Below are 14982 nucleotides of genomic sequence, written 5' to 3'. Positions count from 1 at the left end.
CGCTCACCGCTCGGCGCCGCGCCCCGCCCCCTGCGCCGTCCGCACGCCCGGGACCACCTGACGCGGACCTGGCTCCGCCCCAGCCCTGCGGACCCTAGGAGGCGGGGCTTCACGGCGCCCGGGCCCGCCCCCGCACCATCCTGCCTTCCCATTGGCCGCCGCTGACCGGTCCGCAGGTTCCTCCAGCCGCGGTTGGGGCTGCCCCGCCAGCCGCCCGCCCCGCCCCTCTCCACCCCCTGCGCCTACGTAGCCCTTCCCCCCTCCTCCCGCCCCAACGTGCGGGCTCTCTCATTCTCAAACCCCAGGTTGACCCATTTCTCTCTCCCATTGGACCCCCGCATCTCCAACCATTGGTCCGAGGTACCTGTCCGTTTCCTGGGAGAGTTCAACACCGCCCGTCAGGAAGAGGCTGCGGCCTCATTGGGCGCCTGAGGAAGGATGGGTGGATACTCAAAGGTAAAGCCGAGCCCTCATTCAGACCAAAAAGGGTGAAGGAGACCGTTCCCTTTGTTTGCCGCTAAGAGGTAGGGATTCCACTGGGCAGCATCTGTGTTCTTCATCCTAAAGTGAGATTTTGAGAGTGAGCAGAGGAGAAGCGAGCTGGGTTGCGGGCCCCGGGAGAGCTCTTTCTTCTCCAGCGCCTTCTTACCTTTGGATTTTCCCTTCTCTCGGAGCTGCCTCTGCCCTAGTCCTACCAGGTGGATCAGCTTCCACTCCAGTCCGACTGAATTGCACCCCGACTCCTTCCGTAACCTTTCATCTAGTAAGACTTCAGGCCCACACTGGAATGTTCTTTAGAACTCTTAAAACTACAGTTCTCGCCTCTGTGAAGACTGCATACAGCTCGCCCTTTCCTAGGTTCCTGTAAGAAGATATTCCAATACCGTTGATTTTTAGAATTCAGACGAAAGACCACTTTACTGGAGCGCAAACTGAGGGTGGGACAGCGCAAACTGTCGGTGATGTGGGCTTGGTCTCTCTGAAGAGGCTCAGTTTCTCTACAAATCTTGGAATTTTTTTGCCTGGGGGGAATTGCACTTTGGATCACAGTGACCTTAACAGAAATCAGATTAAGAACCAAAGCTGAATATGTATCAAAACGATACTGCAGTTCATGAGCAAGGCTGACTTTTCTACATCCTTTCGTTGTCCTCCACTTCTCAAACATGAAAGAAAGAAAGAAAGGAAAGAAGAAAGAGATGGCCCCTAATATTTCTTCTGTGCTTTAATCCATTCACGGCAACATAGATTTCCAGTGAGACGGTTCTCTGACATTTCAAAACAAGCCCATGCTGAGAGATCTAGCCTGATCTCTACTAAACTTTTCCCTTTCCATGGTAGGAATAGATCCGATTTATTTGGCATCCACTGAGTGTTTTTCGTCTAATTATAGCTTGGGGGTAATTGTTAGACACACTGAAGACAGTGGGACAATTTGGAAAGAAAGCCAGGGCTGGCATCTCCAGCTTTGCTGCCACCAGCTGCAAGATCTTGGGCAAGTACTCAACCGACTGGTCAACCTCAAAGTGAGGGGGTGGACTGGAAGATCTCCTATGATGTTGTAGGCCTGACATTCTGTGGTTTGTACATGAGTATGGCTACACTCATGTGTCCCACCCATTTCAGGCCTTGAAGAAGTTAGGGTAGAGTGCCATACCAAAGGTCAACTGCAGTAGGTCTTGAGAAAGAATTTCTGAGTAAATGCCCTAAAAGAATGTTCAGATTCTTACTGTGCATAGGATCAGTGAACTGGAAAAGATATGGATGAGTCTTTAAGTAAACTCCCTAAATTTTGTTCAGAATAAAACTATGGCACTCCCAAGCAGAAGAGATCAAGTAAGGAGGGGGTAGAGGTATTTCATGTTTTACAAAAGACCATAAGAAGAAAGGTTTTCTTGATAAAAATTTAATTTGGAGGAAGAAGGAATTTTCCAGAATGATGTAGACACACGGAGAGAAACAAACAGAAAAAAAAAAAAACACTAAAAAGATATAGAGAAAAATTGTCAGTGGTGATCTCTTTCAAGTGGTAGGATTATGAGTAATTGGGCAATTTTTATTGTCACTTTGCTTATTGATAATTTTGTATGTTTTACTATACAGTTTTGATCTCTACTTCTTCCCCACCCAGAAAAGAAGAAAAAAAAATCCTTGATCCCTCTCAGTAGGAAAAGTCTAATTACCCACATAAGTTAAATCTTTCATGAAGTGTCATTCATCAAACATTTCAAGAAGTCATTCAGTAAATATTTGTTGAATGGATAAGTGCTAGGAATTCAAATGAGGGAATATCCTTCAGGCTAAAGCTGTCTAGCAGAAGTTGTCTAGCCAGGTTTCATGGAAGAGGCAGAACTAAAGCCAGTCCTGGAGGTGGATGTAGGGGAACAGGGAGGAACCTGCATTCAGGATTGGAGGGTGAACATGGACCCACCACAGAGGTGGGGAAGCCTGAGTAAGCCCAGGGATACAGTAAAAGGATGAGAAAGAACTCTGAAAAGATAGGTTGAGACCAGATTTGTCGAGGGCCTTGTAATTACTTGTTTCAGACAAGTAAATATTTAATTGACTATTTGTAATTATTTAATGTCTAGCTTGTTCACCATGAGGGCAGAAACCCTCTGGTTCTCCACAGTTATCCCAGCACCTAGAGGGCTCCTGGCACATAATTGTTTCTCAGTACATATTTGTGACTGAATGACTGACTTGAATACCAGGCTGAGAAAAAAAAGTCTGTGTTTGGTTTAGCAGATAAAAGTTTAGCCCTGAAAGCTTTTGAGTAGGGCTGGGAGGTGATCAAATGTTACCATCTCTGAGGATAAGAATAGATGAGGAATGGATGAGGAGGTGCTTAAGTCGGGCATCCAAAGGTGTATACAGCTTGATTAGTGGAGAATAGGAAGCGTGGAAATGGAAATTAATGCAGTGGATAGAAATCACAGAAATATCAGCTTGAGAAGAGGTAAGAGAGCAAAAAGGGAGTGATGGAAAATAAACTTTACTAAATAAAAAAAGGGCAGATTGCAAAAGACTTTGAAAGGCAAGTAGAATTACCAAGATTTCACAACTATTAAGCAAGGGGTGACAAATGTCACCCCAAAAAGAATCATTTTCTCTACCACACTGAAAGGTATAGCATAAGGCAGGGAGAAAATAATAGCAATTGGTGATGTGGCTTGCCAATGGACTTATGTCAGAAGATCATGCTTTCTCCTGGCTCTGTCCTTTGAAATCCATGTGACTTGGGGCAGGGTACCTGTTTGAACCTCAGTTTCCTTATTTTTAAAGAGATGTAAAAATAGAACCTTATTTTTATAGAGGTTTGTAGGATTAAATGAGACAAGTCCTACAAGAGCTCTTAGCATGCTGCCTAGCACCCACTAGATATTAAACGTATTTATTTTCTTCTTTCTTCTACCCATCACACTCAGAAGCACTTAAGGGAAGTAATTAGTTAATTGCACCCTAGGAAACTGCAGAGGCTTCTTTTTTCTTTTTTCTTTTTTTTTTGCGGTACGCGGGCCTCTCCCGTTGCGGAGCACAGGCTCCAGACGCGCAGGCTCAGCGGCCATGGCTCACGGGCCCAGCCACTCTGCGGCATGTGGAATCTTCCGGGACCGGGGCACGAACCTGTGTCCGCTGCATCGGCAGGCGGACTCTCAACCACTGCGCCACCAGGGAAGCCCTGCAGAGGCTTCTTGACTGAGAGTTAAACCAGGATTTTTCCCTTAAAAAAAAAAAGAAAGAAAGAAAGAAAAGGGAGAAAGAAGGAGGGAGAGGGAGGGAGAAAAAAACCAACAGGCATCATAGACTGATGATTAAAGTTTGGGGCCTTGGCTTTTAACTGAATCAGAATCCATACTCACTGTTTGCAATTACGCAAGTTAATCCCCTGGTCCCCCTAGCTCCCTCATCTGGAAATTGGGGATAATAACTATCTCACTGGGCTCCTAGAATGATTAAATGACAGGATGTATATTATGTGCTTAGCACGGAGTCTGTCAAGTAGTAGTAGTTATTGTTATTATTTGAGCCTAAAGCATGATTTGGTAAATGAATATCACTCTCTCCTCAGGTCTTCTGGGAAGTATTTTAAATAAGTACTTTGGTGCTAAAATCCCTCAGGCAGATGTTCAGCTTTTCCAAGAGTCAGCCCACCCCTCTCACCTCTCACAGTACACCATTTCAGGAGAGGAGCCCTAGTTCCTGATTCATAAACCCCATTTGCAGTAATATGACATTCAGTAAATGTTTGGGGACAATGTGTGGTAGGGCTGATAGGACAGAAGTTGGAGCCAAACATTCGGGACCAAATCATTGTCAATGTCACTGTCATTGTCACTGTGGACAAGGCACTTCATTCCTCTGAGTCTCCATTTCATTTGTTATAGAATGAGGCTGTTTGGTTTGTTTTTTTTTGTTGTTTTTTGGGGGGGTTTTTTGCGGTACGTGAGCCTCTCACTGTTGTGGCCTCTCCCGTTGCGGAGCACAGGCTCCGAACGCGCAGGCTCAGCAGCCATGGCTCACAGGCCTAGCCGCTCCGCAGCATGTGGGATCTTCCCGGACCGGGGCACGAACCCGTGTGCCCTGCATCGGCAGGCGGACTCTCAACCACTGCGCCACCCGGGAAGCCCTAGAATGAGACTGTTTTGAGGATTAGATGAAGTCAGGAGGACTCCCTGCAGTACCTAATACATAATAGGTGCTCAATAAATTGTAAATGTTCTTATCACAATCGATAGTATTTTAATTCCTGTCTTCTGAGAGTTAATGGGGCTTGAAACAACAAAATGGTAAGAAATCTTCCCTCCTTTCTTCTCCCTTGCATCTCCTACAAAAACCTCAGTTCAGAAAACAACTGTACCATGGCAGCTCTTTGTTTATTTCTCTTTTTAAGATTTTTTTTTGATACGGACCATTTTTAAAGTCTTTATTGAATTTGTTACAATATTGCTTCAGTTTTGTGTTTTGGTTTTTTGGTCACGAGGCATGTGGGATCTTAGCTCCCCAACCAGGCCTCAAACCCACACCCCCTGCATTGGAAGGCAAAGTCTTAACCACCAGACCGCCAGGAAAGTCCCATGGCAACTGTTTAGAATGTCTCGTCTCTGGAGACCAAGTTGCATTTTAACAATGATCAGAGTCTTTTAATCAAGGAATAAAGATCAAATGTAATTTCTGCTTCTTTCAGCCTGGTTGCAGAGCTAGCCCCGTGGGACGGCTCTCTATGAAATTACACCTCTTACGACCATGCTGGGTCTGCAAGAATTTCATTTAAGCCTTTTAATCAGGGACCCCAAATAGGTCCAATCAAAAGAGAATTAAAGGGAGATTATCTGTACAATTGGGGTTTTTGAAGAACATGAAATGACTGGGAAAATGATCACATAAAGTGGAAAGGAAAAAAAGATAGAAAACTATCTGTTGTAATCTTAAAAAAAATTTAAAGTAAATTGGATAAATCAAGAAAAAACTGTATATGTAATATATTTCTTATTTTATGGAATGTATATTTACATTAATATTATTGAAAGAAATATATCAAAATGTAAACTGGGCTTCCCTGGTGGTGCAGTGGTTAAGAATACACCTGCCAATGCAGGGGACACGGGTTCAAGCCCTGGTCCAGGAAGATCCCACATGCCACGGAGCAACTAAGCCCATGCACCACAACTACCGAGCCTGCGCTCTAGAGCCCGTGAGCCACAACTACTGAAGCCCGCATGCCTAGAACCCGTGCTCCACAAGAGAAGATCCCCACATACCGCATAGCCACTAAGCCTGTGCTCCACAACTACTGAGGCTGTGCTCTAGAGCCCGTGAGCCACAGCTGCTAAGCCCACACGCCACAACTACTAAACCCCACGCACCTAGAGCCCGTGCTCCACAACAAGAGAAGCCACAGCAATGAGAAGCCCGTGCACTGCAAAGAAGAGTAGCCCCCGCTTGCCGCAACTAGACAAAACCTGCGCGCAGCAACAAAGACCCAACTCAGCCAAAAATAAATAAATTAATAAATAAATTTATTTTTTTTAACAATGTGAATAATTATCTCCAGTCTAGATGATTATCTCCAGTCTAGGAGTGATATTTTTTCTTTGTCCTGTACTATTCAGTATTTTCTACCATTAAAATGTACAGATTTTCTAATCAGAAAAGTATGTTATTATTAATGATCATTATGAAAAATTTTAAGGATGTGGAAATGTGCATAGTATAACAAATGAAAAAGTAGTGAAAAAATCCTTCATACAATACGATTACAAATGTGTGTGGGTGCATGCGTGCGTCTGTGTGCATCAAGTGTAGTACCCAAAATCTCATTATTAGTTATTTCTGAGCCGAGTGGTGGAGTATGGGTAATTTGCATTGCCTTCGTTTTACTTTTATTTTCCATATAGCTAAAATAACCATGCAATACTATTAGAATAAAGAACCACAAAATCTTTTTTTTTTTTTTTTTGGTAATAATGAAATAGATTTCAAGCTGAAAGCATTATTGCGAGTTAGAGAGATGGTAGAGGAGGTAAAAAAGATAGACCCCGAGGATTACAATAATAATAATATTAATAACAATATTGATAATGACTCCTATGAATTGAGGGCACACTGCGAATGCCATCACTGTTTACAATCATTTTTATTTTTCAGAGTCTTTAATGACTCTTCCAAGCAAACAAAAATTCCTGGAATATAAACAGTCCATTGCTTGCCTATCTTTTCCACCTCCTGGAGGGAACATTCTTAGTTATATGCAGACAGACATGTGGCTAGGTACTTTTAGAACTATTCAGTAATTTAGCTTAGCTGTGGTCTTACTCACCTAACACAGGCATAGACTTCTTTTATTCTTCAGCTTTTCAAATCTCCGTCTTTAAATCATGTTGGTGACCAAGACTTAACTGAAACTTCAGCTCACTGTCTCGCTTTTGAGATTAATGCCTCCTTATCAGAAAAAATAAATCAATTTAAAGATTTTTGTTATTTCTTATTTAAATAAACCAGTAAGATCTGATGAATGAGCAACTCTCACAGTTGTTCGTGAAAAATAGATTTTATGAGAGCAGGAGCTGTGTAGTTACAGATGTGGTACAGCAATGCCCTCTTAGAGACCATGGTGGACAACCTCGCCACCGTGTGGTATTGAGGAGTATGGCGGCCATATTTCTCTCTTTTTTAATGACATTTTTTTCTAGTTTTACACTTCTTTTTTAAGTAACTTTATTTATTTTTAATTTTGGCTGCGTTGCGTCTTTGTTGCTGCGCATGGGCTTTCTCTAGTTGCAGCGAGCGGGGGCTACTCTTCGCTGCGGTGCACAGGCTTCTCACTGTGGTGGCTTCTCTTGTTGCAGAGCATGGGCTCCAGGCACATGGGCTTCAGTAGTTGTGGCACGCGGGCTCAGTAGTTGTGGCACGCGGGCTCAGTAGTTGTGGCTTGCGGGCTCTAGAGCGCAGGCTCAGTAGTTGTGGCGCTCGGGCTTAGTTGCTCCATGGTATGTGGGATCTTCCCAGACCAGGGCTTGAACCTGTGTCTCCTGCATTGGCAGGCGGATTCTTAACCACTGTGCCACCAGGGAAGTCCCTAGTTTTACACTTTAAGTGCTGAAAGTAACCTTCGTGATCACTGGGTGGAACCTCTTCAATTGTTGTGGAAACCAAAACCTAGACCATGGATATCACTGGGGCTTGAACCCAAATCTTCAGACCCTCTTCTGGCCCTTTCTTGCCACACAATTACTTCTAGTTCTTCGAGTTCGCTCAGAGACTAGCTGCATGTCATTTGCGGAGAAACTTAGCACCATCTAATGCAATAACTCAATTTTACATCCAAGGAAGCCCAAGTCTAGAGAGGACAAATTACTTGCTAAAGGGTCCACAGCTAATTCTGTGTCCCTTGTTTTTTATTCCATTCATTCATTTACTCACCAAACATTTACGCATGTGTCTACTATGTGACAGGCACTATTCAAGGCACTAGAGATACAATAGTGAACAAAAATAGACAAAAGGCCCTTCATAAATCACATCTTCTAATAGGAGAGACAGACAAATAGAATAAGCAAGTAAAATACACAATATAATATTACAGAGGGATCAGTGTTAAGAAGGGAAAAAAGGCAGTGGAGGGAGAGAGTGGAAGATGAAATGTTAGAAGAGGTTATATTTCAGAGTGGCCAGAGAAGTCCTTAGCAAGGTGACTTTTGAAATAAAGATCTGAAGAAATTGAGGAAGCCAACCATACAGATATGGGGGAAGAGCATTTAGGCAGAGGAAACAACAGTGCAAAGGCCCTGAGGCAGGATCGTACCTGTGTATTGAAGAAAAGAGCAAGGAGACCAACCTAATGGGTATGAGAGTTCCAGGGTAGCAAGAAGTAGGAGAGGTAACGGGGTGCCAGATCATGGGGTACTTTCCAGTCAAAGGAGGACTTTGGCTTTTACTTTTGTGAACAAAGAAGAACAAAAAGCATTACTCATCACCCAGTTCTACCAGGGTGAAGTCGCAACCCACTGGGGTCTCCCACTCACAGTGTGCCCTGAGAGGAATTCAGAAGGCGAAACAAGATGAGGCACTCTGTGCTCAGGATAAATGGGCCGCTAGATAGTAGACACATGTCTCAGGAAGAATTTCAATGACTCCAGATTCTTGCATCTTCCATACATAGAAAAGCACTAAAGTCATTAACTTGAGATGTCTGTTCTTTGTGACCAGTAACACTCTTCTACCAAGATGCATGCTTGACTGCATGTGTTCCCTAGCCCCCAAAATTTGTATGTAAACTGACTCCCTAATTTGGAGCAGTTCCTCAGAGCTCAGTGGCTGTCTCCTGGGCTACAGTCCTTAGTAAGTCCCTGAATAAAACTGAAACTCAACAACTCTTATGTTGTGTGTTTTTAAGTTGACATTTTGAATGAGATGGGAGCCATTGAAGAGTGTTCAGCAGGGGAGTTGCGTGGTCCAACTTTAACAGGAACACTCAGGCCACTAGGTTCACAATAGGCTGCAGAATCAAGGGCAGGGGCATGAGATGGGGAGGCTCTTCAATAATCCTGGCAACAGATAACAGCAGGTTAGGCGACGGGGGTGACCAGGAGTGTGGTGAAGGGTGGTCAGAATTGTAAACTATATTTTGAGGGTAGAGCAGCTAGCTTTGCTGGTGGATTGGAAGAGGTGGGGAAGAAAGAGGGGTCAAGAATGACACCAAGGTTTATGGCCTGAGCAACTGAAAGCGTAGCCTTGCCATTAATGGAAAACAGAGAGCATCTCAGCAGCTCACTGCTAGGCATGCTCAGTGTGAGATCACCGCCCCACCCCCAAGTGGAGACGTCGGGTGGGCAGCTGATTATGTAGGTCTGGAGTTCAGCCAAGAGCTGTTAAGTAGTAAGAGTCCAGTCCAGAAAGCATGAACTCCATAAAGTGACTAAGGGCACCATAGAAAACATTCAAGCCCAAATGGTAAAATACTTCCTATTTTAGCATGGAGCTTTCCAGATTTCTACCCCCCAAAATTTGTTTTTCATTTTCACTGAATGAATGGTTCTTTAAATTCTATAGTGCTTTACACTTTTCAAAAGTTTCACACACATGATTTCATATAATCTCATAATAACCCCTTTTTCCCCCACCCCTAGATTCCCCCTCCTACCGCCACTGGTAACCACTAGTTTGTTCTCTATATCTGTGAGTCTGCTTCTTTTTTTGTTTTATTCACTAGTTTGTTGTATTTTTTATTTACTCTTTATTTTTATTTTTGTGGGGGCTGCGTTGGGTCTTCGTTGCTGCGTGAGGGCTTTCTCTGGTTGCGGCGAGTGGGGGCTACTCTTCGTTGCGGTGCACAGGCTTCTCATTGCGGTGGCTTCTCTTGCTGTGGAGCACGGGCTCTAGGCGCCCGGGCTTCAGTAGTTGCAGCACACAATCTCATTAGCTGCGGTGAGCACGGGCTCTAGAGAGCAGGCTCAGTAGTGTGGCGCATGGGTTTAGTTGCTCCGCGGCATGTGGGATCTTCCCGGACCAGGGCTCGAACCCATGCCCCCTGCACTGGCAGGCGGATTCTTAACCACTGCACCACCAGGAAAGTCCCATTTGTTGTATTTTTTAGATTACACATATAAGTGATATCATACAGTATGTGTCTTTCTATGTCTGACTTATCCAAAGAAACTTTTTAAACGGCTCTGCCTTGCAGAGTTGAAGGCTGTTCACCTTTTGCTCACAGACGTGACATGAGTCTCGCGACACTGGTCAGGTCTGTGGGATGACGTTTGCATGTTTTCTGGGTTACAGAATGGAGCCCACGTGGGCCAGTGGGAGCCCCAGAGGGCGGCCTGTCAGGCCAGTGGAACGTCAGGGAAATGATCTTGTGCTTCCTGTTGAACTAAAGGTGGCTCGATCCCGATTGGAAGACTTCCCTTCTTTGTTTCTTTGGATTGTGTTGATGCCCAGGTAAGGTGCCATTGCTTGCAGCAGTGTGATCTGTCTCTTTATTATTTTATTACTTGCCCTTAACCCACCCCCTACTCCACCCTCCCATAGCTTTATACGCGATGGAATTGACATTCTTTCTTTTGCGTCTTGTCGTCTCTTGGGGACAACAGCAAGGGATGGGAGAGTGACTGAGAGCTTATTGAGTACCAGGCAATAGGTTAGGAGTCGATTCACATGCCCTCATTTGGCGTCCAAGGACAATGCCGCTGACCTACCAACGAGGCCACCACTTGTAACAACAACCAACATGGAAACAGCATTTTCAGTTCCCAAAACACTTTTACATATAGGTGCACTGACTAGGAGTATAGCTTCTAGAACCAGACTGTCTGTGTTTGAATCCCAGTTCTGTTATGACTGGCTGTGTGTTCTAGGACAATTTACTTAACGTGTCTGTTAAACCTCAGTTTCTTCATCTGCACAATGGGGATTTTAAAAATCGTACCTACCGCCTAAAGTGCTTTTCTATAGCTTTACTGCAGTATAATTGATATACAAAGAACTGCACATACTTAATGTTTTAAATTTGATAAGTTTGGATGTATGTAAACGCCCACAATCTGAAGTGGTTTTAAGGATTGAGGTAATGCATGGGCAGCTCTAAGAACTGTGCCTGCAGTCTAGTGAGCCCTCGATAAAGGCAGATGGGATTATATTACCTCTTTGGGCCCCCCCCAAAAAATTCCTATAAAGCAGGTTTCTTTTTAACCAACTTTGCTAATAAGGAAACTGAGGCTCAGGGAAGCTCTTTAATGTGATAACTCAGTAATAAGTAGCAGAAGCCCTAGACCCAGTCACGGGTAACAGCCTTCGATCCCCAAACTTTTCCTAGTTGGAATCCATTTCCTCCAGAGGGTTGGTTTTTGTGTTAACTTTCTCACCAAGTCTTCTGGTGTCCGCTGGCTTTGTGAAAGAACACACTGAGATTGGAGGAGAGTAACAGCAAAAGTAACCTTTCTCGGACACCTCAGCGTGTCAGGCTGGTGTCCAGCACTTCTCATGCCTTTCACATTTCATCTTCACCAAAAAACTATGCGCTGGGTACTTTTAATAACCCCTTTGTATATAAACTGGGGCCCAGAGCCATTAAGTTACAGGAGTGGTGTGAGTTGGGGCAGAATCCAAGATCCACCCGTTTATGCACAGGAAGACTTTCAGGTTCCGATACGGGAAGGCTTTTAGATCCGGACTGGGGGAGGCAGATTGACTCCCGCCCCCTTATGCTAACCGGTCCCCAGGACAAGCTGTGACAGCCAAGCAGTGACACCTGGGGCAGCCCCACCCACACTTCAAGCTCAGAGGCTATGCAGGCTCTCAGCCCTCCCAGCCCAGGGCCGGGCCGAACCCCTCCACTTGAGACGCAGTGAGTGTAGCCTCCAGTTCAGAGAATCCCTGGTCCAGAGGGTGTCTCCAGGCATGGAGGATGGACTGAAGATGTCTGTTTGGGGCCAAGGAGAGCGCAGAGGAAGTCTGAGATTTGGGCTCCATCCCACGCCCTGTCACCATCCCCATCGCAGGCCTCACCCACCCTCCCGGGTCAGGGCTGGCAGTCTGCGCTTATTCCTTGCCTCTTGGCATTTAGATTCCCTTGCTCCTCTTCTGGGCCTCCAGCACGTCATAAGTAGAATTTCTCATGGGTAAATGGGACAATTTCCCCACGCAGACGTGAGGCTAGGTGTGGGAGAATAGAAACCTATGGGGGCTTGGCCTGAGCTTAGGTTTTAATCTGAGCAACCTGGTGTTTCTCTCTCTCGATCCTTCCTTCCCCTCCCTCCCTTCCTTCCTTCCTTTCTTCTTCCCCCCACTCTTTCCCTCTTTCCATCCTTCCTTCTTTTTACAGAGAGAGGCAGAACCACAACATACAGCTTGAGCAAGCTCCAATCTCCCTACTCCCACCAGAGGCAGCCTGCTTCCTATCCTGGGCGAGCTGGGTTCAGAACAGGCACTTTGCACACTTCAGGTGTCTTTGGTGCGGGGCGCGGATGTGGCCGGGTGTGACTGTTCTCCCCCTAAGTAAAGCCACTGATCGTAGCTATATGTCCGAGTGCCTATTAATAACCGCAGGCAGCCCACTTGTCCCCTGTCACTCCAGCTGCTCCAACAGTGACCCACTCTCTGCCCTGCCCTCCTCCCTCGTGAGCTACAGCTGGGTCTACAGACGCCATCTGCTCCACATTCCCCTCTCTCACGTGCCTCATCCTCCATCCCTGGGTTGCTCTCTTCTGGGGCCGTGACACCAGGTCACTAATACGGGAAGTGAGAAGGAAAGGAAAGAAGGAAATAAAATAATAACAACTGATTCTGATAAACCCTCCAACCCTTAACATTCTACACCCGGGTTCCTTCCAGTCATTCACGATGAAAATAGCGCTCCTGGGTCTCAGAGTTCCCAAGGCCTGTGGTTTGGATAAGGAGCCTTTCCACTGGGTAGGCTTGCTACAGATGCTGAACCCACTAACAGCCGAGGACATTTATCTTCTTGTTGGTGAAGCCTTCAGCCCTCCCATTCTGTTTGTTTCTTCCCTGACTCAGCTTCTCTCCTTTTTTATAAACTGCTACCAAGGAAGGACTTGAAATTTGAAGTATAAATAAATAATACCTCAACTATTACCTGAAATGAACATTTGAAACTTAAAAGGGACCCAAGAAGAGAAGCATCTCAATAGAGAACAAAAGCTCTAGGAGAGTCGGCTCTGGGTTCTACATCCCCAGTTACTGACTGGAGCATCTCTCATGCACATTCGCATCGTCAATAACACCAACCCATTCCTACCTTGGAGCAGAGGATGGCACCAGATCGCCCTCAAGATCTCTCCTAGCTCTGAAGAAACGGAGATGAACAGAGGAACGGACGCCACCAGCAAGCTGGGGAAAAGGAATCTTAAGAGCCTGTGATTTCAAAGAGCCTTCTGGTTGGGACCCCTGAAATCAGATGGCCAAGTGTGGCCTACACAGCATAAATACTATGACGCTGACAGTAGTGATATCAGCCTCAGGCCCTTTTGTAATTCCATCTCTTCAAAATCATCCTTCTCTACTTCCTGCAAACATAACTTCCTCTGCCTAGTGGACTCCTACCTACCCTTGAAGACCTAGCTCCAAAGCTCCACACTCTGGGAACACTTTCCTGACCATCCTGAAGACACACAGGAGGTTTCCTCTCTGGGTCACACAGGACTGACCCGCACTCAGAGCCCTCGCCACTTTGCACTGCCGTCTCCTCCCCTCCCATGACCATCAGATCTTTGAGGAAAGAGACTTGGCCTTCATCTTTGCCTGGCACATTCCTGGTTGTCCTACTTTGAATGGAGAGAGGTAAGAGTGGTTATATAATGATCTACCGTCATGAAGACTTTCCCTACATTTTCTCATTTAGCCTTCACACAGCCCTGGTGACATGACTTGCCCAGGTCATTTGGTAAATAGTAGAACTGGAAGATCTCACCCAGTTTGGGGACCATCAACCCCAGCTTGTAGGTGTCCCTGAAAGCCTCCTGTCTGTCATGTAGGAGTCAAGTATTCTTTTTTTTTTTTTTTTTTTTGCGGTATGCGGGCCTCTCACTGTTGTGGCCTCTCCCGTTGCAGAGCACAGGCTCCGGACGTGCAGGCTCAGTGGCCATGGCTCATGGTCCCAGCCACTCCGCAGCATGTGGGATCCTCCCAGACTGGGTCACGAACCCGTATCCCCTGCGTCGGCAGGCGGACTCTCAACCACTGCGCCACCAGGGAAGCCCTCAAGTATTCTTAAAGCACTGCGAATGTAAGCAAATATGTTATTTGTCTTCTGTAGGAGACACCAGATGCGTTGTGTGCTCAGATGTCTCCTTTTCTAAGAACTGCTCCTATACCCAAATCCACATCATAATGGTGACGCGCCCCCTCCAAGCGCCACTTTGGCCATTTTGGTTGATTGAGCCAGACGCAGACCCCTGGCCCAAGCTGGGCCACATAGCCTCCCTGCTCTAGGTTTGGAGTGGGAATGAAGGTAACTCAGATTCAGTCACCCTGGCCTCTTGATTAGAGCAGATACAAATCCTGGAGGCACAGACAGCTATTTTCTGACAAGGTGGACTGAAAAATTAAAGAATGCCAAACTGCCACATCTGAATGGAAGAGTGAAGCAGATTTAGAGAGGAGACAAGACAAGGGGAAGAGTCTACCTGGCATTCAGACCTTAGTTCAGGTCTGTCCCTGGCTGCCAGAAATGGCATCCCAGTAAGGACCATCTTTTGCTAAACAGCTCTGATGGCCTTCAATCCCTTGCGACTAAAAGATGTGTCATTAAGCAGTTTCTAAACAAATTCAATTCAGGCTAATGTAGGACAGAAGTCCCTCCCTAGCCCATGTAAGAGCTGTGCCATTCATTCATTCAGTCAGTCAATTAGTCAATGAATATTATTGAATGCCAGCTATTTACAAGATTCATAAGAAGTAGAAGAGAAGTTGGCTGTATCTTCTATGATATAAACCAGGCACTGGGTGTCAGCCTTCAGGCCAGCC

Source organism: Delphinus delphis, chromosome 2 (genome assembly GCF_949987515.2).
Source record: "Delphinus delphis chromosome 2, mDelDel1.2, whole genome shotgun sequence".
Lineage (NCBI taxonomy): Eukaryota > Metazoa > Chordata > Mammalia > Artiodactyla > Delphinidae > Delphinus > Delphinus delphis.
This window is presented reverse-complemented; position numbering follows the sequence as displayed.